Source organism: Bombus vosnesenskii, unplaced genomic scaffold, assembly GCF_011952255.1.
Source record: "Bombus vosnesenskii isolate JDL3184/JDL3185 unplaced genomic scaffold, Bvos_JDL3184-5_v1.1 scf7180000013314, whole genome shotgun sequence".
In the NCBI taxonomy this organism is placed as follows: domain Eukaryota; kingdom Metazoa; phylum Arthropoda; class Insecta; order Hymenoptera; family Apidae; genus Bombus; species Bombus vosnesenskii.
Genome location: NW_022882960.1, coordinates 2,318,777 through 2,345,638, shown reverse-complemented (window position 1 = coordinate 2,345,638; position 26,862 = coordinate 2,318,777). Strand labels below are relative to the sequence as shown.

General features: G+C 43.8%; 1 protein-coding gene and 1 non-coding gene across 7 annotated transcripts in view; both read left to right on the top strand.

The window, feature by feature from the left end:
• LOC117235250 overlaps positions 1–26,862 on the top strand; it is a 305,200-nt gene that overhangs the window by 72,817 nt on the left and 205,521 nt on the right. The window lies entirely within an intron of this gene.
• On the top strand, positions 8,428–8,568 carry LOC117235264. The gene has a single exon (XR_004493648.1). It is a non-coding gene; the product is annotated as a U4 spliceosomal RNA (small nuclear RNA).

Genomic DNA, 26,862 nt, shown 5'->3' with positions numbered 1-26,862 from the left:
GGTAGGTGTAGCCAGATAGCACGGGACGAGTGCATCGAAGACACCGTAACGGTGCCTCGTCCGAACTGATTGACAATGATTGAAGGCTGTGGGTTTCGACTCGGGACTACGATAGTCATAGCCAGGTTCTAGGTTCCTCGTGTAAACCACCAATGGGTGTACATGTATGTAGGTCTTTGTTGTGGCTATCCGGCGATCTTTCGCCATTGAATCTGGAAGATCTGCGCCGGGAGCAGAAACGACGGCCCACGCCACGCGATCGCTTGGTTTCTCTCGATCGTCTCGTTCGAACAACCGCCCAATGCGCTCCTATTATTCCCGTTCGATTAAATTAAGGCTATTTCCACGATCTTCTGTCATCGATATCCCCCGATATTGGATACGCCGGTGGAAAGCTCGGCTTCGTTAAGACAGAGAAGGTTCTATATAATGTGTGTAAAATTGGTCATAGGACGATAGAGCGCTTGAAATATACAATTTTCGTCTATGATCCTTTCGCTTAAGACAGAGTTAGCCCAGTTAGAATTGACTTATGTGTACTTTATCTACGGTTCTCCAAAAATCGAAATATCCTACTCCTCCGAGATTCTCATCGTCATCGTTCGAAATCATTAAACGATAAATTTCACAAATACTCGTCAGATGTTCGTTCCCTTTCCTAACCCTGACCTCGTTCAATACGGTTTCGTTATCGAACATGAACTCGTCATGAAAAACTTACTAAAATGTTACCGTGGAGAAATCTTTTCATTATGAACCATTTGTCACCGCCGAACGCACGGGCATCAGGCCATGGGGAATTCTAAGGTTTCGTTGAACAGGGCCAACGCGTACGTGGTTCACGCGCCGCTTATTGGTATGCGAGTTTTCGCCTGCACAGGTAAAGCGAGGCTCGTGCTCACGGGATCGACGACACGCTCGAGGCTCGACCGCCTCGCACCGCGTGATATATCGATACCGCGGAGACAGTATCCGCGTGCTGCTACCAGCTACTTAACCCGCGACCAATCGGTTACGTATGCGACTGGTTACATTACCTACCTACCTACTTGCTGGCTACCAAACGAGGACCGACCTCCATGCGAGAGACAATGAGCCTTCCTCGCTTTCCAGCTACCGTTCGTTGTTCGCCGATGATTCTTCGACGGGAACTTGAAAAATCTGTGGAACAGCGGAAGCTTGGATATTCATTTCTTCGAAACTTACAGAATTTTGAGGCAATGTGTGCATCAGAACATCCTACCGCTCAATCTTTAAACCGATTTTCGAATAAGAATGACAAGTACTCCAATGACTTCGTTATCCTTTGGATAACCGCTTCAGCCACGAACCTAATCCAGCTAGAATCACCTGCGAGTGTCGAGCTGCGAAGAAATCGAAGAAAAGTCGATAGCTTTGCGTTCCTTTTTGCCTCTTCTTTCGCTGCGAGAAACGGGTGGTATCTGCGTTGGCATCGCTTACGCGTATCACAGCGGCTCATTGTTCGTGGAAGATTCAATCTCTCGGGTCCGAGAGAGCCTTTCTCCTCTTCCTGCATCCGCGCGAGCAACGCCGCGCCGGGAAGCGAGGGGAGCAGCGGGAATAGAAGATAAATGAAGCAAGTGTTATTTTCCAAACGGGCCGCTTTTACATAATGAATAGGAAAGCGAGGAAACGCGGCGGCGAATTTTTGTTTTATTTACGTAAGCGCGATCGAGCGGACAACGAGGCGGGTCGCGTTGAATCCGCGCGCGTAAAAACTGCGACCAATTTCTAATAGCTAGTTAGAAACGTGGCGGGGGGAGGGGGTAACTGGTAACTCGCGTGGACAGTCTCGCCAACGTAAAACGCATAACTACGCATGGACCCCCCTCCCTCCTATCGTATCGATTCGATGGGAGATCGCGATAAGATACGCCGCGAGGCTTGTCATCCTATCACGGGGCCTGGCCTACGTCCATGGCTATACCAAGGATGCGCTTGTTTCCGTCTGCTTGCCTTCGTACTTCCTCGATCTTGCAATTCAGTTTGTCAACGAGGTACTTATCTCAATGTGGCAACCAATAACTTATTGAGAAATCGCGTCTCTCCTTGTGGTAAGGACCGAGGAAAGTTAGGCGAAAGCTTGTAGCAATAAGATTGCTGGGATAGGAAGTGTTTTTGACGTTTCTTCGATCTTCTACGTTTTATTGAATTTCGAAAATTTTTGTACACACTAGCTAAAAAGGAAACAATTCGCGTTGTACTAAAATCGAGATACGACAAGTTTCGTTAACAATACAAGATATTTCAATTTCTGATGTCGAATGACATTTTTGTATCACTTTGACACGGGAAAGTTTGACACGCCACGGCGTATCAGAGATATCGCGAAGAGATGAAACGTTATTTCTGATTCGCTCTATTTACATTCAGCTATAATATCAAAAATGTTACAATTTTTTCCGCGAAACTTAGCCTAAACGGAATCAATTTCCCTGATCAACATTGTCATTCGATACTCTCCTCGAAGTAAAGGAAACGTCTCGTTGCAACAAACGTATCAAGACCACCTAGATCATCAAAAACAAAATTAGAAGACTTTCTCAAGATTCCAAAGCAATGATGCATGAAGTCTAATATGTAACACTCACCATCCGCTTCCAAAAGCGTAGCGTCCAATCGATTAAGATCCCCTTGAAATTACCGTGAAATCAGTCTTGAAACCCTTGAGACGGTGGTTCTAGGCTGAGCAAGAAAGTGGCGTGATGAAACGTTGGCGAATCAAACGGCTTGCGTTTCACGAAGATTGGAAGGAAGATTACGCGAGTTTCTTGCGAGTGGCTTAGCCTGTACGCGTACGAAGGCCGAAGGCAGCCGATGGTGGAACGGTTCCGTGATGCTCGATCGGGTAGTTAATAAATTAGTCCCATAACGTTGCGGACGGGGCAAAAACTGGCGCTGCTTCATAAGCTTGTTCTCCTCCGGTTGCGGTAGCCGGTGTGTTCGTTCGTGTGCTCGCTCTCTTACACGCGGGGGAGAGCTGTACCCGCGAGCTCTCGCTCGCGTTCTGCCTTAAACAAGCGGCACGCGGGCTATCTGTAACGGCAGCGGCCCTCTTAAAGGAGATACAATTTAATTGGAGCTCAACTTCCTCAGCCTTTCACCTTGAACACCATCCTTCTGTCTCCGGCCTGCAGTCCAGGTTTCTCGTCGCGTTTTGATATCTAAAAACTGGTAAATTGCGATGTACACCCCTGCTTAGAAGTATTAGGCTATTTATCGAAGAACGAGATACTGAGAAACTATTAGAAGATTAACTATAAAAAGATTGACGTGTTAGGAATTATCGGAATCAACGAAGAATTATTTCGTTCGATTCTATTCGACTGTAAGTATTGCTATGAAAATCTTCAATTACGTATAGTAAAATTCAATTTCTTCTCGTATATATCCATTTGAATTACGTATAGCTTTCAACGTTCTCTCATTTCTCTTTAAAGGATTATATCCTCTAGATTACGAAGATGAACGAACAAACTACTAGAAACTTTCCGTTCTTTGAGTTCAACCGGTTCAATTTGCGAATAGCGAGTGACATAACGCGTAGTAAGTTGTTCGGATCGATCAGAGTTGGATGTTTAGCTTTGACGCCAGGTTACGTTGGATAACGTCGTTGGAACGGAGAAAGTGGTGTTCGTAAATCGTCGAGTCAAACGGTAGCCAGCGGTGACCGGCATGAGAAAGCAATCATACGCCGGACGAGATTCGTTGGTCGCTAACGAGTCCGTTTCCCGTGGTTCGATCTATTTCTCCCAATGGAATGCCATCGCTTTCACGCCGGGATACATCCTCCTTGCGATGCCCTGCGGCCTGCTCTTTCTTGTCGCCGTTGACGCGCGCGAGCCTTCACGCTCGTGTGACGTTTCTAGTTTCGAATTTGTGAAATTTTACGCGTGAAACGCGTTCTTCCCTCGAGGATACGCCGGGTGATTAACCGTACAGGAAACGGGAAACACAACGATGAGAAAAGTTATCTTGGTGACTGTTTCTAAAAGCTTAAAATATCGAATATTATTCTAAAGATTACAGAGGCATCCAATTAGAGAACGCTCCGATTTATGTAAAGAGGAAACTTATTAATTTTCATATCTAACCGCCGAGATCATCTAAATTAACGTTATATCTAGATTATGATGTTATATTTTATTTGATGTTTTATGTCTTAAGTCAATTAGGTATAGCTTTGTCTTTAATTTGAGATATTCCTCGTGAAGAATACGTAGAAGAAAGATATAAAATTCGAAAGTCCGGGGAATACTCGAATACACGTGAGATAGACCACGTGTTAAATGCTCGAAACAGCACATTCTTCGTTTTCCAGCTGGCGCATCGTTTTATTAAGCTCGCCGGAGGAGCTCGCGAACACTTCGTCTATGCGCTCGTGTTACACGCGTTGCCTGGAATTTACGGTATTGCCATTAAACCTCGTGGAATCTCTCATCGTTAGCAGCTAGAACGTCCGATGTCCATTATAATTACTGTTATGATTCAAGTACTATGAATCGCCGCATCTCATCGACCACTTTACCCGTGTGCTAATGAAACAATATTCTGATAAAAAGTTGGACAAATGAGTTATACACAGTGATTTGTATAACACGGATATCTTCTTCGTCGTTGATATATGCAAGACTGAAAACTTCGCGAAAAAGCAAAATAAGAAAGTTTGCGCGATCTTACGCAAGAACAAAGAAGTAAGTAATCGGAAAATTTCAAATAGTAAGTAATCCTAAGAACTCGTGCGTTTGTCATAGGCTATAAGTCTTTTACAATCTGGTCACCCAGTACGTAGAAAGAGCAATTAGAAGCAAGTAGTATAGAGCTGGCGCGAGTTTCTTATCAGGCGTGAACGTGACGGTTTACGTAGGTGCGATATTTAAAAGAAAAGGCGCGATACGAAGCAGTTTTCACGGAGCTGCATCGCCAGCTATTAATTGAATGATCGCACTCTCGGCGATTTATTATGCGCGGTTTAATCGGATCGGGACCCGACAGTCGGTACTGTTAATCTGCTCGCGGTCCTTTTCTCGTCGCTCGTTATCTCAAGTCAGGGAAGCCTCGAGTCGCCCGCGCGGAAGCCCATTACACGCCTTGTAATAAGCGGTGAGCCGCGACGTCCAGGAAGAACTGTTCATGTCGGCATCGCGAATTAGAATCTCTTTGGCTGCCTTTAGCATGTGCCTTCAGTTCGATGGAAACCGAGCTTTTTGGTTTCAAAATAGATGGAACTTCGGTTGGTGCCTGAAACGAACAGTTTCTGAGAATTGTAGGTGTCGTATTGAGCAAGGTAATAATTTATGATTTGTGTAATACTGGATTAACGAGTTTCCAATTATGGTGCTGAATGGTCGATAGGCATAGAATCGTAGAATGTGATGCGGTTGATCATAGGTTCCTAGAATTCGATATGGTTAATGTTAAGATCACGGTCTGTTATAGGTACTTGGAGATTCGTAGAAGTCGTTGCAACTGATTCTAAGCACGTAGAGTGTAGGTGAAATGTCATACTTAGAACGCCGTGTATACCGTCCAGAAATTGCAGGAGCTTGCACAAATGGCTCATTGAACCTGATATAGACATTGGATCCATTACGTTCGATGTAAATGACGTTATCGAAATCAATATACGCGGTACGGTGATCTGTAAATCTAGGGTGTTGCATACCTCGATATCTCTGGTACCTTATGACCGTTCACGTAACTTTCATCTCATGACGTTGTCTGAAATTTCTGGCAACTGCGAATTTGAGTCCCCGGTCGTCGAGCAAGGTCCTATATTCCAGGATGTTGAATTCCAGATAACATATGTCGTTGGTAGTGGTTTCTACGAATCTGTCGTTGCTTATCTAAACATACATACATTTGAAAGTCTATACGTATCGTTTTCTTGAAATTTTAATAATTCACGAAACGATTAGTCAGGCGTCGAAAAGAGTCTCCTCTCGGAGGAAATAAGAAATCAAACTGTGTATCTGTAAACCTCGATAAATCGAGCAACGTTACACGCACGAGGTCTAATTATGCCAGAACGTTCCTTTTCGGACCAAATTAGATCAACGGATAGATTACCATAAGCTAGGCGAACTGGGATATTTATGAGAGAGAATGTTTCTTACCGACGCGCTTCCTCGTTCGTTACCTCGCTGGTATATACGCAACTAAATTCGAGAACCAGTCGAAGACCATTATCATTACGCTACCATGCGGATAACGTAATAAATCTCTAAAAAGTTTTCCCCACTACTTATTACCGCGTGGCTCGTTAATCCATGCAGGGGGGAGAGGGGAGAGCCGATAGAGTCGAGCGGAGCAGGTGCTAGAGAATAATGCCCTGATGATAATGGATCGGCAGCCGTGGATGTGGGCCGCGCGAGATCGCGCGGGAAATTAAATAATTACCGTCAGTAATCGATCTGGCGGAGTTGGTTCGCGTGATATTGATGACAGAGGCGTACGAAAACAGCGGCGCTGCGTTCGCAGTGAAAGCGCGCGGTACTTTTCAACGTGATTGATCGCCGAGGAGATTGAGTATCGGAGATGTATCTCGCACATGTGCGAACGTCGCCTTCTAATGACCGTTCGGTTTATTCGTGCCGCGATTACGCCGCGTCGCGTGAGAATGCGTTCTAAGTTCGTTTTTCTATTGTGCTATTCTTCGATTCGTGCAAAGCACGAGTAGCATCGATGCGTTGTTTCATGAAGTCTTCGACCGCTCGACAAGTATGCGACAACGTGAAGTTTTTGTTACTAGACGAGGATGCACGCGAAGGATGCGGTGTCGTTGCGATTTTGGATCCGTTGCAGACGAGCGACTTTTTTGACGCTGTGTTCTCGCTGCTTCGTACGTCTTTCTTTGTTTCCCCAATTAAAAACAGGGAGGACGCAACGTAAAAAAATCGCTAGTCTATATCGGACCTTACAGCAGCAGTCTTGTGTAATTTTGCACGTCTATATCTCCAATAACGGGCTCGTACACCTGTGTGAATTGCATTATTAATAATATAATCTCGTCGACTCGCGTAGCTTTACTACCAGCAAATCGTAATGACGCTGCATTAGGTTTAAGGTAGTGTTTTGACCAATACGTGCGTCAAGATATCTATGAATGTATGCATTTCGGCGTTCTGATGTTTTATTATATATATAAATATTATATTAAGACGACAGTCTGTCAGAAAATGCATCCAGGGTAATCAGAACCTTATTCAGACGATTTGTCGTTTTGAGTTGGATTTAGGCGAATTCGATCAAGGCGGATTGTGTTAAAGGCGCGGGAAAACTCGCCGTCTCGTTGCGAGCTTTTCGCGATAACATCGGAAACCGGTAATAATCTAGTCGTGGGCGTATGAAAACGTAAAGTCGTCGGAGAAAGTGTATATCGCTGGTGTTTGCGTCCGGCGCGTGCGTGCACGCGGAATGATTTTCACGGTAGAAATTTTGCACGTGGTGAGATACGATCGTGATTGGAGCAATCATGTTTTCCCGCGTTTCGCGAGAAAATACGAGAATCGTGAAAAAACTTGATAATTATTATCATTACGTCGTGCTGGTATTTCTGATGCCAGTACTTACGTACGTTAGGATTATGTTCTTAATAATCGTGAGACGAATTCGTCAGACTGTGACCTATTTTGCAATTGTCTTTTTGAATAGATCCACGTTAACATGCGTATGGAATTGTATAAAATCGAAAGGAATCGGGGTTCCAGCGCTTCCTATGAATTCGAGAGAAACTTGCGACGTGATTGAATACGTGTACCATTTGTGTTTACAGGCTCGTTTCAGCATAACTTCTTGATGAAAGGGTAATGCGTGCGCTATTACACTTAGAAAAACCTACAATAAATCTCACTACCATGCGTGGTAGAATAATTACAGGAGGGCTGCGGGAAGCACTCATTTACTTTCCACTTCGCTCGTGTTACGAATGTCTATAAATTAATTTTTTACTCGAGCTGTGACGATTAAATACAGCCGCTCAGCGTATAATGTAAACTCGTACAACTTTTTGAATTAATATCTTTCGGCTTTTTATACGAAATGCAACGGTTATCAAGCATGGTCGTTTGAAGCATTTACATTTCTATCTTTGGTCAATGAGATATACATATAATAATCGTAGGCATGATTTATCGCTAACGAAAAGTATGTAACGTCATCGAGAAATTTCTCGTTCATTCAGATATATTAATAAATTTGCAAAAGTATTTTTAGAATCGATTGTTCACTTCCTCAACAGGGGTAAAGTAACTTTGAACAGGGGTGAAAACACGGTTATGTACAGCGTGTAGAGAAGAACGTTAGTTCGATCCTCGAGAACTAGATGGCGGCTCGATTCGTGTTGTTTCTCGCATGTAAAAGTGTCCGCGGAATGTTATATCTGGAATCAGGACAGGTTGAATCTTCAGCTTTGCGCAGTGGCGATATCGTAACCAATGAGGTTCTACCGAGGTGCGATTATTGCTAGTTGAAAACTTTTACCAATACCCCGCCAAGACGATGTGAAAGACCATCGGCTACGGCAATTTTTGGTAACCCCTACGGGGGTTTTCAATGATTTCCAAAGGAAAGTACTTTATTATTTTCTGCTTCTCTTTATATTTTACTCAACAGATGATATTAATATCCAATCTTTGGTTGTTTCATCTGAAAGTATTTCGGTTTAGCCTTTAAAGAGTTACATTAAAGACTGAAAAATCTATAGAAAATAGTTTCAGTATGTTTTCTCTTATGGAGTATTCATTCGAATGTTTTTAACCAAGTAGTCAGTATTTACTGCTGCCGGGTGCTTACGGAATTTACAGTTCTGCTTAGTTCTCTATTGGTACTCTCGATACTACGAGACTTACTACTTACTACGAGAACAACCTTGACATATAAACATCACATGTTCGCCACCCTCTCGATGATCATTCCTCGACTCCTATGTTCGCTGTAACTCAATCGGCGTGATGTTCAATTCCGGCTCATCGAGTGGCAATTTCTCTGCATGTTTACCGCGTGGTAAATTTCTTATCGATTTCACTCCATTCAGGGACCGATTCTCGCATTGTGCGCGAGGTCATTAAGACGCGATTGCACGAATGGAACGTCGGGTCCATCGACTGTTCGGTCGCGTGTTGGTATGCGTGCACGTGTTGTTGCGTGCAGTCAGGTCGAGGTCGACGTTTTGGGGTCTATCGAGCGTGTGATTTCCGGCGAATCGATAAACCGTTGAATAGTTGGCTCGCGTAGAGCCGCTCGCGCCACTCGAAACTCCATTCAGGACGAACGAAACAGCGATTAGCCTATTTACCTATTGATCGGCCGCCACTTCCGGCAACCTTGTTTCGTGGATCGGCGTGTATCCGTTGGTTGTTACGCGCAATTACCGTCGAGGATGTTACCCAGGTCTTGGTGCGGAGTCACGGCCCAAGAAGTATCCTTGTGTTTACGTAATCGCGAATCGAATCGATGGAACTTAATGATCGTCGAAGACACGCTTCGTGTTACAAGATTGATCAATGTCGGTGAATGTTTGAACGGTAGTTGAAGTATGTTGTGCGTAACATGATATTATTTGGAGTTTATGAGGGGCATTTATCTCGCGTGAAATATGACGTGTCGTAAAGTTTGTAGATATTTCTTTATTTTCGAAAGAATCCAATTTAACGTTAATTGTACTTTATGTGATTGGTTCAGTTATGGAAATTATGAAAATCGATTTGCCAATAATATTAACGTTCATAATTAACAGAATAATAGAAGCTAGAAAAGTCTTTTATATTCGCGTTGAATAATTTGTAAATCATAAGTTAAATCAAGAAAATTAGTTTCATTAATTCAAGCACTGATATTCAAATCAATGGCTACATCGACGAATCACGTATTTAGTCCTAATTGAGTGGTGGTAAACTTTTTGTCAGATAATTTACAGCTAGATGTCATAAGAAGTTAACTGCTACTTTTACTCGCTAATTTGCCATTAATTTATATAATTTGTGTACTATTACTAGAAATTGCTATCTCTACGTTGCTTCCCGAGTTTCTACATATTTTCAGAGCTGAAAGGTGTAATAATGGATTCTAGATATATCCATCGGCTTGTTGCTTTTCCTTAAGTCACTTAAATGTTTTTCACTTTTTCCATCGATCATTTGAACTTAACTAGAGAGTTCAATGCTCAACGTGACATGGATATTGATGAAAGCAGTTGCTCTAGCGAAACGAGCGATTTCTGGCAGGGAATGTTTGGAAACGGGATTCCGTGTATCGAACGGCGTACTTTCATAATGATGTATATATTCCGTTAAACGTGCCGCGAACCAATTCGATGCGTACAGACAATACGGATCCTCGTTACTCTCACGCAATAGCCGGGCATGCGAGGAATAATTGCGCGTTGCTCGGGCCTTCCACCGAAGATCTGTCGGAAGTTGGCGAGGCGTGCGTGATTCACCAACTTTGGCGTCCGTGGGAAGAACCATCGAATCCCGGTCTTTCGTTGCCAACGATTAATTCCCGCCTCGATGTAACGAGTATCGTGTTCGAAGTGAGAATTTTAATATACCGTTTCAATTTACCTTCCTTCGTCCTCTCTAATATTACAAGACTTGAAGATTATACATATCCATGTGCTTGTATTCTCCAAGTTTGTTTTACTCGATTATTGCTGCACTGTTTGATCTCGTCCGTAGATTATGGCACCGTTACCGATCAGCTTTTCCATTTGAGTCACTCGGAGGGCAGATTGGTCAACCACGTAACCTTAAAAGTGGAGAAAAACGACGATATCGCAAATACTATTTCTCAAAATTAATCTTAAAATTCACGATTCTTCGTGCTTGTATCTTTCTGATCAAAAATTCGACTATTATGTACTTCCTCCTTTTTTTTTCTTAATTTACGTCCACACATGAACGCACAAGAGAAACAAAGATAAAAATAGCATTTGTAATCGCAACAGCGGCATCGAGAGCGCGAAACGCGGCTCAGGGTCGGAAATGGAAATGGGAAGGCGCGAGTTCACGGTCGGTTCCGGTGGTAACAGGCTGGTGCAGTGCAAGGCGCGGAAAGTTGGAAAGTTGGAACTTTCGTGGCGCCTTCCCGGGCTTCTCTGCGACACGAGGAGCTCGCGGGGGTGGCTGGGGGTTTGATCGACGACGGCAGACTTTTAATTACGCCGAGAACGGAGCGCAAGCTTCGCCACGTGGAAGCCAGAGATAAGCCTCCTCGGGAATGGAACCGAGTCCGGCGCGAAGTTACGCCTCAAATTATGCAGTTAAAAGTAGGAACGGACACGGATATTGGAGGGCGTCTTGCAGTCTACCGATTTCTCCTGACATTCGATATCGACTCCCGGCTGTGATTGGCATATTCTCTTTCCCCTCTTTAACCTCGATTACCCTACAAATGATTTTCCTTCTTCGTGTTCTCCAGATTCGATGGCATGTTCAATTTGGAGCACGTTTTCAAGAATTTGTTCACGAACTAGTCTTTAAATATTGTATTATACCTACCTGGTCTTCCAAGCTATTGTTTTTCTTCTATTATTAGAATAAATTTTTGAGAGATTCATCGATCTTTCGTTGGTAGTTGTCGTCGGTAATTGGGGAAACGTAAGATTCTCATTTACCTAGACGATTTTGTTAAGAATTTTCAAGTCTGTACGATTACGTGTTGTCGATATTTAGAAGCACATAGATCTTCTATATCAATGCATGACATCACACTCTCCTCAAATTAAAGATTTTATCATTTCTACCACTGTTCCTCTAACTGGAAATCGACTAATTCGAACAGATAAAACACGTTCGGTTATACAGATCGAAATTGAAAGGTAGACCAGGCTACATCGAACAAATTAAATCGATCGATATCGTTGAAGATTTATATATTCAAACAGAACCCATAAGACACGATAAAGTAAACTTTCCATCTCACTATCTCCATTTAATCAGACATAGTCGCTGGTCAAAAACGTTTCTCCCACATAGTTCCATTAATTAAAAACCGTATCTCGGTTGGCGCGAAATTCACGCCGCTAATCGGAACTTGACCCAAAGGTGATTCAATTATCAGATACACGGTTTCCATACGTCGAGAAGGCGTCGGCTCTCCCTTCCAACTCTCTCTTTCTCACGCGACGCGTCATCGACGAAACACCTAATCGACGCGAACGGACCCGTACGTACAGAAAACAACATTTTCCTCCGACGAAAGACGAACGAACAAGCCACGAGAACGAGAAAGGTGGTAGCGTTGGAAGGCGCACCTTTCGGCGCGTACTCATTAATTGGATCGCCAGAAGGGACTGGCGACCAGGCACGGCCAGCCTGTGCTACGGGAACTCGATAATTTCGCGTCTGTTTACAGCCGTTTCCGATGGAATACCGGCGGATCCATGGTGAACGCGTTTAAAGAGGTCCGCACAGCTATTTGTCTTCGTTTTGCGCCGTTCACGCACTGATAGCAACGCCATTAATCATAATCCTCGGTCACGACGTGGCCACAGCGCGCTCGCGGCCGCCGAGCGAGTCACACGCGCGAGATAATCGAACGACTACCTGACGGAGCGCGCGAGGACCCTCTTCCGATACGCGTCATTATTCTTGGCTGGCGCGAGACTCTGACGCGCCCGATGGATTAATTGCGTATCACGTCGTCACGCCGATTGGAATATCGCGATTCTTCCCCCGAGCGATCCGGAACGCGAGCTACGTATCGTACACGCGCGACCGTTCCCCTCGATTATAAATTAAATCCGCCGCGATCCGTGGCGTGCTTCGCTGCCTCTTCGAGGGCTGTTCATTTCCCTTGAAACGAGTGGATGTTATGCTATGAGTGCTATGCAAAGGTCCAATGTTGCAGAGTATTTGCTCCGGTTTTAAAGAAGAGACGTTTCTGATCGACGTGGCAGGTTGGCTTTCGTTAAACGAATCTTCGGTATCGATTGTATACCTGACTCGTGCTCATAAGTTCGTAGGTATTTGATATGTATGCGGTATGTACTTTTAAATGGGGGTGTAGGGAAACTTTCGGGCTGAAGAGCAGTTAGAGAACTGCCCTCGTTGTTGCGTTACCGTTTCTCGCGAGAATGCATCGACTCGTAACGCCAGCGTATGATGAGGATCTTCATGCATATGGAACAGCGTGTGCTCGGCGAAATGTCGAACGGGCGATGATAGGATAGCGTCTACGATATTTTCCCGATTGGCGGTTTCGCGATTGCGCAATGGGAAAGGGCATGATCGTTACGGTATTGATGCGTTTCACGTGTTCTTTATCCGTGCATTATTCCAAAGACACGGGTGGGCTAAGTTCCTCGAACAGACGTCATTACGACTGTTGTAGCATTTTGCCTGCACCCCGGTAATTCCACCTGAAAATAGCCGGAGGAGATTTAGACTACGTAACGAACAATATGCCAGCGAAAAGTCGTATAAATTTACGATCGTCTCTGAATCTACTATGAGCTGAAACGAGCACCTTAACAAGAACGTTCGTGAGCAACATTTGAAAAAATGCAGATAATTTAGGAATTTGAAAGTGTTGATAACTGGGTTGCTATCATAATCTGCATTTTAAAGCAATATGGAGGAATTATACTTTGTTTGGTGATCAGTGAAAGTTTGGAACAGTAACAGAGGGATTAAGCCGATTATTATTTTCTAAATGGATTTAGGTATTATCAATCGTATTACCAAAGGGCGCAAGGCATTAGAGTTTTGCAACAAATCTTCCATTTCGTTTTAATTATCCTAGATGACTTGCACTATAGTGGCATACTACGGGCAAACCAATTAATTCCAAAAATAAATTTTCGTTTATATGTATACGAGAGAAGAAAAAGATGAAGTTGACCAAATTAAAAAAAAGTCACAGTTGAACCTCAATCGATACGCGTTGCTAAAACAGCAAGGTAAGGGTCGTTGTACCCTCCCGTCTAGCAGTCACGTGCGCGAGCAAGCGGACCTCCCTTCTCTTTTACTCTCTCTCTCTCTCTCTTTCTCGTTCTTCTTCCGTTTCTCTCTCCGCGTTGGATAATGGATGAGTCCCGATATTTACATATTTTTCCATGTTCGTGCTGTGTGCCCGGCAACGGCTAGGTCAGGCAAGGTACAACCTAGCACAAAGTAGCACCGAGACCGCGGCTGCGGCAACTGTGCCTCGGCCCTGAAAATACGCGGTCTGCAGACTCCGAAGACCATCCTTCACGCGCGTCCATCCTATTATTGGACTCACGTAATTTCCATCTACTCCGAAATTTTTCAATTATTATTATTTCGTTAGCACCACATTCTTTATAATTGTTTTGTAACACTAATTAAGCGATAGCGTTGGAGAAGAAAAAGTTGTGTTTGTCACTGGAAATTATCGTTGAAATATGTTACGACGCTATATGTTTCTTGAAATTTCCAAAAATCGTAAAATTTAGAAGGAGGAATTAGCGGCGAACAGGATATTAAGCCTATTCGCATTCGTCATAATTAGATTAATCAAAGACCTCTATAGTTTACAAATTCGTAAACACCAGATCTTCCATCATTTTGTTTACAACTGTAGGATTCAATTTCACCTGCACAAGCTTGCAACGCGTGTTGATGACAGCACGCTGACGGCATTGTTTCGCCGTAGTCGCGAAGGGACGCAATTCGCCGAATAATGGCGATTCTTCCATCCTTTGTTATTCTACCTATGGTGGTATGGCGAATTTCGAAAGCTTGTCGGCATTCGGTGCGTTGCGTAAGGGCGGGGTTATAGTCTTGGTCGAGTGGCTGAACTTCCGACTGCAGGGTGAACGGAGGTTACTACCCTTGGTTGTCGGGCAGACGGTAATTTTTCATTTCGACGCCTTCGTTTCTGATTACGCGAAAATCCCGTTCCACCGATTTTATGAAAAATTCTTCGTCTTTTGGACTTTGATCGCGATGCCACCTCCTCGCTGCTAAAACAAAAGAATTGATCAAGGGAGTGCCGTGAAAGTGTCGGAAGCTCTGGAATGTGGAATTAATTAATCCTTGTTCGGAAGAACAAGCGTAGTTCGTGAGTCAGGTTGGATTTATTGTGTATTTAACGCGATTTTTTATGTTTCGACATATTGAAATTCTTTTTTTAATTTATTTAGTGGATTTAACTGTTGTCTTCTATAAATGAGCAATTTTAGAATTCCACACATATATTATTGATTAATCCTATAGTAATTGGATTATGTACTTCATCTATCGAATAAATCCATTTTTATTTGATTATGATATTAGACACACAGTGTTCTGATTATTTTGAATAGTTCAAAAATATTGATCGTCGTTAACATCATCGTATTAACATTAATTACACCGTCGGTTTCTTCTAAACTTTCACGTCTTTGACAGTTAGTTTTAGAAAACTTAGATATATCTTTGAGTCAGTGTCGTTAACTATACTTCTGAAATCTAGTAACAATTTTTAAACAAACGTATCTTCGAATCAAACGAGTCTACCCTATTAAAATACTCTCTCGTATCAATCAAATGACATCAGAATTATAAAACCGATCTCATCACTTTACTTTCTGGAACAAAATTTCTTTCAACTGCTCTTTTTATCCGCGACTTCGTCACTCCATCGCCACGCCTGGAATGATCAACCCCCAACTTTGATCAAAACCAGCGCCTCTCTTCCATCAAAAACGAGCGGAGGAAATGAAAAAAAAAACGTATCTCTGTAATTACCATCCCACCCGTGAAACCGCGACACCGTACGTTAGGCGGGAGTGCGTGCGGTACAGGGTGAATGTGTCGCGGATGGGAAGCGAGTAGAAGCGAGTAGAAGCGAGTGGCAGCAAGCAGAGTGGCGAGCGCGGTCGGAAAAGTGTCGGCGGAGTGGGGATGTGTCTGGTGGTGGGGAGAGGAGCTCAGGGTTCGAGCGCGTCAGCGGCGCTATAGCGCTCGACGCGGGGGCATTGCCGTCGTGGCCGCAGTTACGATCCGATCGAGCGTCTCGTAGCGCGTCGCGACATCCTCTCGCAGGACACTCGCAGCCACACACTTCAGACGGACACGTGTTCACGTATTTTCGATACTCTGGTGCTAGTTCCAACAACCAACCGTGATCGATCACGATATACCAGAACGATATATAAAACGTTACCTCGATAATTGTATCAACGAATATCGATCGTACCGAATGTGAATCGTTAGCTCGTGGCTCTCCCGATGAACCAGTTTCGAGCCCATGAACCGTTGGAAGGATCAACATGTACGATCGAGCAGAGGATCGATGGTCACTGTTTCAGGAGACGACGGAACGCAGCTGAGTAACGAAGGGACGAAGGGCGTCGCTCGATCGAAAGACAGTCGACGAAAATGAAGTGATCGAAGGTGGCATTGGACGCGATATTTTTTCTCGTACGAGCGTGTGGTCCATTCAACCGATCGCCGGTGAATGAAGCTTCCAGTGGCGAGCGATTCGCCGTAGGTCAGTTTCTCGAAGAAGGTCGTCGGGTACGGTTGTGCTCCGTTTTCTCGCGTATATACGTGAAGTCCTTCGTTCGAAGCGTAACACGACGACGGACGATGTCCTCTGGAGTTCGACTCGCCGTTGGATTTGAGTCCGGAACGGAGATCGTGTTCTGCAATTTCGTGAGACGACGGGATCGCGATGAGCGACTCGCGGTGTTGGCTGGGACATCGTGCTCCGATCAATAGCGGCTCGTAGAGAAGTTTATCGCGACTTTATGGATGCATCGGATTCTCTTTGATCGACGATTCAACGTTTTCGTGCCATTTTTCGTTGCCATTTTTCGTAGGATGGTCGTTAATCGATCGTTGATGAATCAGTCGTTCGAATTCACGTGTTATTTTTGTTCGTTTCGTTGTGGTTCCTGGAGACGCTTAAATAAATCGTGACAAGTGTGCCGATCGGACTTAGTGAAAAAGAACGTTGCTGGTCGAGAGGGATTTAAGTGGATTTTTGTGAGTAGAGCTATTGCGGTTTTTACGTCGTTTGGGATTATTCTACAGAAACAGAAGGTGAGTGAATCAGTGTTTACATATTAACAAACTTCTTATATAGGCACGGAATCTCGTTGGAAGTCCTTCGGAGAATTGTTCACGTTTCTTCGTATACAGCTCGCGTGCTCGCGCTTCTACGGTGTTCGCACGATCGATAAAACCTTTCATGTTGAAATTCGTCAGAGCGAAGAGTAACCCAGCGATCCGGCGTCGTCTAACGGATATCGTTTCTAGGTTTCTTCGACGTTGGGACGTATTGCTTTCTGCGATGGTTTTCGATTTGAGATTGATGCGTGGTCAAGCTTTTTTTTCGAGGTTCAAATATTTCTAAGTAACGTGTACGCCCCATAAGAAATTCAATAAAACCTTCGATAGAAAATGATACGAAATTATCTAAAGCTCTAGCAAGCAGAGCCCCGAAGCAACGTAGCAATGGGAGAAAAAGCGCTATAAAACCCGAGTTTACTATCACTGGTACTCTAAATCACGAAGTAACCCACATCGCAAAGCTCATAAAACGCGTCTTTCCATCAAATATAACCGCGTTCTCGAGACTCCTTTTTCGACACATATTCCTCGTGGTAAGCTCGTAGGAAAGCACGGTTGCGAGGCGTTCTATGAAAGCTCTTCTCCTCGAACGGTATTAAATATCATGAGGAAACGGGCGCTGCGCTACCATAAATCGCGCGCGTTACAACGGGCTGCCGGCCCGTAAATCGGCCTTGCGACACGTTTATTTCCAGGCGCCATTAATTAAAAGCCACGCTCGCTGTTATCCACGTACCCTCACCCCTTATCCTCGCTTCTATCTCTCCTCCTTCCTTGCACTTTGTGAATCGGAACGGGTGCGAGGCGAAATAATTACGCAACGGGATGAAGGAAGGGGCGGGGACGTGGAGGGGAAGGTAAGGCGACTATACAGTAACTATCCTCGTCCGAATCTCATTTCCATTCACGGCGTTTACGGTGGCCGGCTGGATCGCGGTAGAACGAGTTTGGCGGGTCGGTCTGGCATAATCGCGCGTTTATCTCGACGAGAATGGTCGCCACGAGTTCGACCGCGAACACTCTTGCTTCGCGAAAAAGAAAAAAAAAGAAAAAGAAAAAATGTGTCGCCAGTGTATGAATGGTCGTGAGCTTTTATTTTTTATTCGACACATTTTTCTACTGCCCTGTTCAGCTCTACCTGACGTGGGAAATCTAGCTTGTTAATGCGCGTTGACACAGGCTTGACAGGTGTCCGTTTACTTTTCTCGTTTGTATGGAACAAGCACTGGTTGTCAAGCAGTTGCACGATCGTTTCTTTTCTACGTATAATTGGTATAATTACGAAAATTTCAGGAAACGTAAATACCATTTTACTTTGTTTTCTTTGCGAATGTAATATGCATGTAACAGGTTACTGTTAGATTATAGCAGTTTCGCATTTTTCAAGGATATTTGCATCTCCTTGAATATACAAATTAGGTAATAATTTCTAAAAATTTTAATAGTTTCCTATAATTTTCCAAGTTAATCAGATAACAGGTAATAAGATAAGATTTCTCGTTTCTCGTAAATATCGTAAAATGAATTTAACTGCATTCGATCGTTGTTGGTCATCGATGGGCTGCATAAACCGATTCGTAAGATCCGAGTTCTCGTTCTTGGGGCTCGTTTCGCGTACAAGAAAAGGTTTGTCCAGGAAAAAGCCAAGTTCGAAATTGGGGCGAGCTTATCGCGAAGCGGATTTGCCATTGGCGACCAATAAACCTCCGGGCCGTGAGAAAAACGCTCTCGATCGGTTGTTTAATCGCGTCTCGATCGTGGGGACTCGACGTTCGATCTCACGCTCCGGCGATCGTGGATTTGAGGCCCCTTAACTCCGCTCTCGTTATCGTATCGTTCCTGGGCGTGTATATCGTCCGCGTACAAGGTTCACGAAATGGGCTAACGTTGTTCCAGGTCGCGATAGCCACGGCGCTTTCGAAAGTTTCCGCCCCCGCCATGTATAGAACAGTTTCGCCGGTTGAAGAATTTCGGACGGACTCGGGTTGTCTACGTTCGTGTTTTCACGCCCGCGACACACCGATCGTTTGCTGAAAACACGGACGCGGCCGATCACTTTCTCGTCGACGCGTCGATCCTCGTTTCCTCGCGATCTCTTTTCAGCTGTCTTTTCAACGATTTGTTGTCTGTCGAGAGATTTGCCTGGATAAGACGATGTTGTTTGATCGGACGAGAGCGTTAAATTCGATGATGGTTTTTGTCGAAAGTATTTTGCGATGAAAGTTAGGAGAATAATTGAGAAACTACATAGTGAGAAGATTTTCTTAGATATTTTTTTAGTGTCGCGCTGAAACATTGCTAAGACGAAGTGTGAATCGTTCAGTGAAGCGTGACATGTACCTACCTTATACGAGTAATTAATCTACGTGTTTTTATTTCTTCTTAAAGCATGTTACCTTCTATGTTTTTCTATTTTCACGATATTCTAGCGAAATCAAACGAGAGAACCAAAACTGCTACCATATTTCTATCAGAAAGATTTCCTTCCATAGGCATCGCTACTTCCATATCCACTGTTAAATCAAACCAACAAAACGCACGCAACAGTCCCAATTACCCTTTTTCTTTTACAAAACGATTCATCGTCTCACTACCCACGCTTCAATGTAAATTTTTTGCCTACCAAATTGATTCTAACCGAATCTAATTGATTTTAAATCAAACACGCTTCCTATTTGCAATAAACCCTATTAAAAACCGCGCATACCAACATCGTCACGTCAGTGCGAAACCCGTCGCGACTCCAGCATAGTCTATTGCACGTTCTCCAATCAATTATCGAGCCTTTCAGCCAGACTCCATAACGCAGGCAGCGCGATGTGTCCCTGTCGATGACGCGCGCCTGCACCTGGCGGCAATTATGATATACGAAGCAGCTCCCCTTTCACGTTCGACCATCGACCGAGCTGAGAATGCGGCTCCGTGGTCTGTCGTTTTCGAAATCGCTCGTTTCGCGAGCGCATCGCCCACGTATCGCTCGATTATGCGCCATTAAACCGCCCCCTGTTCTCTCGTCCCCGGTTGCACCCTGTAGACGGTTCTTTCTGGCCCTGGCAGTTCCCGCCTACCCCCCGTCGGCTCTGTGGCCACCTCGTGCTACCTGCCGAGTCGTGGGCAGTTTGGAATGCGCGTATGCGGCCGCCAAGAGCCGGCTCGTCGGGTATTATCGTCCTAATACTGCGAGCCGTCTTTATTAGCGAGCACGCGAGCCTCGGTTAAGCCGCGTTTTCACCAGCTATGGTACGCGTTCTGGGCGTGTTGTACAACTAGACCAGAGAAAAGCATCGGTTTCACTTTTCCTCGTGATAGGTCGAAATAGGGCGGAGTTGGGATCGATTCGTTCAGGGTGGAGCTGCGAGATTTGGTGTAAGAATTTTGTGTTTGAGGTGGCTTTTTTGCAGACGTTTGATCGACGTTGGATAGAGATTACGTTTTGTAGTTTGGAATCTAGATTTTGAAAGATCGGTAAAGAATAAATACGACGTGGTCGTAAATCGAAGGATTAGATGGCGACACGAAGCGAGGTTTACGAACACTCTATGTCTCGGCCTGTAAAAATTATTCCTGAATTGATATTTTCTTGTTCAATAACAATTTTCGTACGAGTAAAAATCTAAACTATACAGTAGTAAACTATACGTATAGTTGTTAAAAATTAGAATGTGTATCCTCGATTAGAGAGAGGCCAGAGGAAACAATTGCAATTTCTACAAGCGTATATCATTTTCAGCTGGTATATCCATTCTGAAAATCACAACGAATTGCTGTAAAACGTGTTATTCTTATTCTAATAGAAATATCAATTACTTACATGTAGGAGAGAAGGAATACCGACCTTCCAGGCATTGAAACGTCCGAACATAAGTCTGTAGGAGAAGCGATGCAACAACGCTACAGGCCATCATCGCCTCGCGAACACACCGATCATCCGCGGAATCGTCGAAACCATTTACGTCACGCACGCAACTAGATGCTCGGTAATTTCATCGAAAAACGGCCATCCGTTTCTCGGGTTCGCGCGTTACACGTGTGGGAACGCGCCTTAAGGCCGTGCCGGAGCGGTCCACGCTGGTAGGCCGCAGGTACGCCCACGCCGTTAGATAATTCATATCATTGATATTACGAGGCCCCGCGGCCAATGCACCGACAACTCGCTACGTCATTCACCATAAAGATCGACTCGGCAGATTCGTGGCCCTCGTGGAGCGCCCGGTGCACCGGCTCGATCCTGTATGGGTCGTTCGCGTTTCGCGTTCTTCGTGCCGATGCGAAAAATCGTTGGAAAGATCGAGTCGATATATGGCGTGGTGTACCCGCGTTCCTTACGCCGAGAGGAATCGCGGTCGACCTGGACGGCATCGTTATCTGCAACTGCCCTACCGCGCGATCACGTGGATAAAGGATTTTTCAATGTCAGAATAATTGAGAATGGAAAAATTGCATGGGTAGATCGAGAAGTGGTGGATTATTTTGTAATAAACGGCGAAGAGTCTGTAATCTATGAAATTTATTTAACTATCGGAGCAAAAGGAAGAGGACTAGGTACGTATCTTATGGAATTATCAGGCCGATGAAAATAATCGATTGGTAATTAGAATAAGAAAATTAGGATAAAAAGATATTATTTTGTTTTTACGGGAACGTTTGGGATCTAGATACCTTAGTTAGAAAACAAGTCTGTCCGTCAAAGAGACACATAGGTGCTATCGTACCGCTGGTGATGTTAACGTGTATTGTGACATCAAGGTGACGTAGCGGTTTCGATGGCACATCGGAGTTTTCTAACGCGACACGGTGGCAAATGATACGACGTGTCGTATAATTAACCTTGAATGTGACGTCCACATGCCTTCTCTGCACAATAATTTTTGCTTTCTAATAAGCATAGTCGGCGTGCAGCGTATATAAGTTCTCCAATTACGTTGTTCCGTCTGTACCAATTTCCTCCGCACGCTAACTAACCATTATTTATTCTTATATCTAAGCAGAACAGGAAATCAAGCGTCGTTGAATCTTCTCAAATATTTTTCTTTCGTTCCATTCTTCTTCTTACTCGTTATACAAGTTCAAACTCGTCGTTAGACGCAAACCATCGACGTGAAAACATTCAACTGGACACAAATCATCGATTATCTCGAAAGGAAAAGTGTTCGAACCGGTATGTAAAAACGCGTGAGAAACTGAGGATCGTCGATTTTGCGTTTCCTCGCATCCTTTCACCGGACACAGCGGATTTTATCGCATCGTTTCGCTCGTGATCGTTGATATTTGCCTTGGTTGCGTTGCCGACATCGCGCGTCAAGCTCGAGGACCACCGAGCCAGCGCGTTTGATACGCCACGTCGCGTCGCTCCGTAAAATTCGCGTTCCACGCTATTGTTTGCTTTTCGTAATGCCAGTTGTTTCCGGTTTCTGTAATCTCTCATTACCAGCGTCGCACACTTGTCCTGTAATTGGTCACACGACTAACGCGCTAACAAATCACGACCACTACTATCTAGATATTTAGGATAATCGTGAAATATTTTTGTTTTCTCTTTACATTATTCTTGATTTCTTCAAAGCAGCTCCACTGGAAATCTCGTTAGAAGGTATTCTTTTATAAAAATACGCTATCTAGAGATCATATATACGGGATCTCGATAGCTGGACTCTTGATTATTTCCTCGTTTTTACACGCGAGCTTCGTTCGTCACGTTTCGCCAACGCATGGCAGGATACTTTAATTAACCAAACTGAATTTGATATAACCAAATTAAGAAGCGATAGGCGGCCAAGCACGGAACTTAGCCTCGCTGCATTTACCGTAAGAAGTATCTAAGATTGGCAGCTAATTGGTCACCTAGTTCACTGCAAAATTCTCAATCCTCGCCTGCACTTTCAGTCCCGTTCTCATGCAACGAGCGAATTTCCACTGTGTTCTATGGATAAGTCAAGCATTTAGGTTAATGATTCTCATCTACAAATAACAACGTTTCTACAAAAAAGAAGTTCGCAGTAATCATCCAACCTGCGTCTTCGTATCGTATAGAATCGGAAGAATTCAAAGTGAAGGGGAAGTTTCAAGAACTAAATTTGCATAGCGAGTTCGTAGAAATTTTCGAACGAATTAGAGTGAAAGAAACGGAAGTTTCGCAGGAACTTTGCTCAGGACGGTCTAACGGTGTTTCGCGTCCTCAGGATCGAGGATCATCAGGCAACTCCTGCTTCCAGGATTACAGTAATCGTTCCACTCGCCGACTTCCTCATTTTTCTCTGTTATTCGAGAAAGAAGCGAAGGTTTCAGGCCCGCGGACGTTAACGTTCGAGCCAGCAAACGGTCGGAGTCCCTTCGGGCGTCTAATGTAGATTCAATGGTGATTTACGTGGTACGCGCGGCCGCATCTCTGTCGATGCAACCTACGCATAACCGCGAACACGATGTATCGTAATAACGCGATGCGAAAGGGAAGCGCGCCGACTGATTGCCACCGTGTGTCGCGGTTCTACACCGCGATCATAGAAAACCGCTTCGCCTCGTTCCATATCGGCTCTTCGTCATCGTTCCGATGAAAATCACTTCGTATGGATAATTACATCGACGACGGCGTTCTTTGGTTTTTTCTTTATTTAATTGTACTGTTTCGTAGCTTCGTTTCTTAAGATCCAATTCACAAGTTTCTCTTTTCACACTTCTGTCTCTCAATGATGCAATTCTTTAATATTTCTCACTTATAATTCTCCAGTATATTTCTTTGGTTTTTGGAATATACAGAAGATACTTTGTTTCTTGATCATTCGATTCTCTGTTTTAGCCCGTTTGATCTATCGATTCCTCGATATTACGTTTATTTGACACTTTGATTTTTCGGTATATCGTGGCTTCTTAACGCCTTCGTACGGTTTAATTCCTCGATTCTTCAAAGTATCGAGCGGTGCGCATCTTAGTAAATTAATACTTTGTTTCATTAACCTATAGTTCAATTGAACTGTCTTTTTCCAGTATATTATCATTTCCAATCTATCAAACCAAACGTTTCTCTCACAATCTCTCAGTTCCTGCTAAAACCAAAGTATTTCCAATCGTCGCAATGGTGCTACTCCGTGTAAGCGCATGCAGATTTCATTGCTCTTCGCATACAGGCCGCGATTATTCGGCGGCGTGATACCCAGACGGGGTCGAATTGAAACGGGGCGAGGGGCGTGTACACCTACGCGATATATCAACGCGAAGTGAAGTATTCCAGAAGCGTGTTTAGTCCGTTGAACCACACCGTTCTACCCGCAAATTACATTACTCCTTCACTTTTTTCTCCGTCTACTTCTCTTGATACGCGTTCAACGGCTCCAGAGACCACCATCGGTTTTCCCCGGCGTCTCGATTCCGCGAATCGATCGGCGACCAAGTAAAAACGCGACGTCACCGCGGGACGCAATTATCTGGAAAAGGAAACGGGCTTCTGTCTCGGTTTCCCTCGATTCGTTATCGTAATCGTGGTAAGTAACGTGACATTAATCCGTAACGAAGCGATCGCGATAAGTATCGATAAGTATCAGGTATTAGATGAAATGTTTTTTCGTTTCTGAGAAAAATTCTCAACATAGATTTACGAAAGATTCTAATAATTTATTTCGAAATAATTTATTCGTTGAAAGATTGTTTGGATATTTGGGAAAATGATAATTGTTAAGGGTTGGAGAAATATGGTGGACGTAACAAAATTTCATATTTTACGATCCATCTTGTGCGTTTCTTTAAAGTAGCGAAGCTGTCTTCATTCGTCTTTGCTCCGGCTTGTCGCTTAACTCATGCGGAACCCATTTGTCCATTTTCTTTGACTTTCCTATTTGCTCCGAGTGACGAATAATCATAGCGTGGTTTAGTTTCAGTTGAAATATTATCTCCTGTTATTTGTCGGTGGCATTTTCCAGTCTTCCTTTTAGCTGATTCTTCGGTGAAAGCTCATTCGTCTTAAATTCATCGAATCGACGTTAAACTATTCCAGCATATATAATACGTACACCTTTTTATTTGAAATAAATCCAACGCCAAAAAGAGAAACAAAATTATAGTAAACGTCGTAAAAGCTTGACAGACAAAATCAATTCCATGCTAAAAGCGAAACGTTCTTAGTAGGAAGGATTTTAAATGTTATCTAATATCTGATTAACTAAACAATAGCTTGTAATATCTACTTCATTGAGCCGTAGCAATATACCGTAGCAATCATTCACTTCGTACAATCTCCTAAAGGTAACAAAAACATATTCTTCCATCGACTTCTGTCTACCCAAACGCACGACAGCAACACGTTCCTACTTTCGGCATCGACGTTATCTGCACCCGTGAACAACGTCTTTTCAGCAATCTTACTCGGCGATTCTCGTACAACCAGACTCCATCCAATTTCCTTCGCGCTTCCTCTTCCCGTTATCACGTGTCAGTCGAAACATAATCAGTTTAAGGTACGTCAGGTCGTTCGATATTCCCGAAACGGAGCCAGCCATTCGCACGATACGTATATGCGCTCTTATATAGGAGCCTCGCTTTCTCCGCGAGCTTCTCTACCCTTGTTCCCTCGAATCGTCCGTTATCTGACCGCACGTCGATCTCGTTGCACGTTTTCTCGTCGAGCAATTACGGATTAATCGACGTCACAACAGCCAACTTTTCCTCGGCGGTGTTCCGCTCCCTTTGTAACAGGCACCTCGCGCAATCCGCGACGCGTTTTCGCGTTTATCTGTGGTTCCGTGACAGCCTCGAACAAAGGATTGCTCTGTTCAAGCCACGGTTATTAATTATACCCTCGTCGCGACAAGATTTCGTTTGGCGCCTGTATTAGCTCGATGCAAATATTTGCGAAAGTTGTGCCTTTTTTTCTTCTCTCTTGCGGCTCTTTATAGACAAGTTGATTAAACCTAAAGGGAGATAATCGTCATTTATTTCCATCCTAGACCTATTTGTTAGAAATATATTTAGAAATGCTAAAGGAGAGAATAATCGAAACGTCCGAGAAAAATAATTCCACCATCGATGGTTTCACGAAAGTTTTCTAGCGAAAGTTTATCAATATTACGCGAAGAATTTTGTGGTGTAAGAGAATCTTTTGAAACCTATCTGTTCTCGCAACGACATTTCGCGCTTTACATTCTTAAATTACACAAAAATACCAATTCAAAAATATAATATTAGAACCACCAGAAATTTCGCAGCGATAAATTTTCGTGTTGCATCTTGCAGGCAATCGTTTGTCCATTACGTCATAGTGTGTTTTCCAGTCACGCTCAACTTAGACAAAGATTAACTAAATGTCCATGCACGTCGCTATATTTCAAAGCCATAAATTCTTTCTTCGTTTCGATTTCGAAACATCTCTCTTTCTTACGAATAGCAGCTGATAATAAAAGTTCAAAGCGGTTGGAAGGATGCGTCTTTGCGTAAAAACGCGCGTAAAGTCGCTCGCAAAACGCGCTTTCTCTCTTCTCCATCCACGCTGTTTCATCCGTTTTTCTCAAACGTTTAGCACCGTCGCCGCTTTATCGCCGATCCTCACGAAATTACGAAACCTGTTCTTCGCTGTGCCTCTTGTTCGCTTCTTATTTTTTTATGACGTTGTTGTAATCGTTTATTGGCTATGCGATACCTGCGGTGTTCTTTGACTCGAAGAATTCTCTGTTCCGTTGCGTGTACCTGGATTCTTTTTCCTCTCCTTTCTTTTCTTTCTTTTTTCTTTTTTGCAGGATATAATGAAACTGTGTTATTCAAATTATGTTGTACTGCCACTATGTAGTTACTAGAACAATTAACCTTACTAATAGTAGGATTGTTATCGGTAATGCTG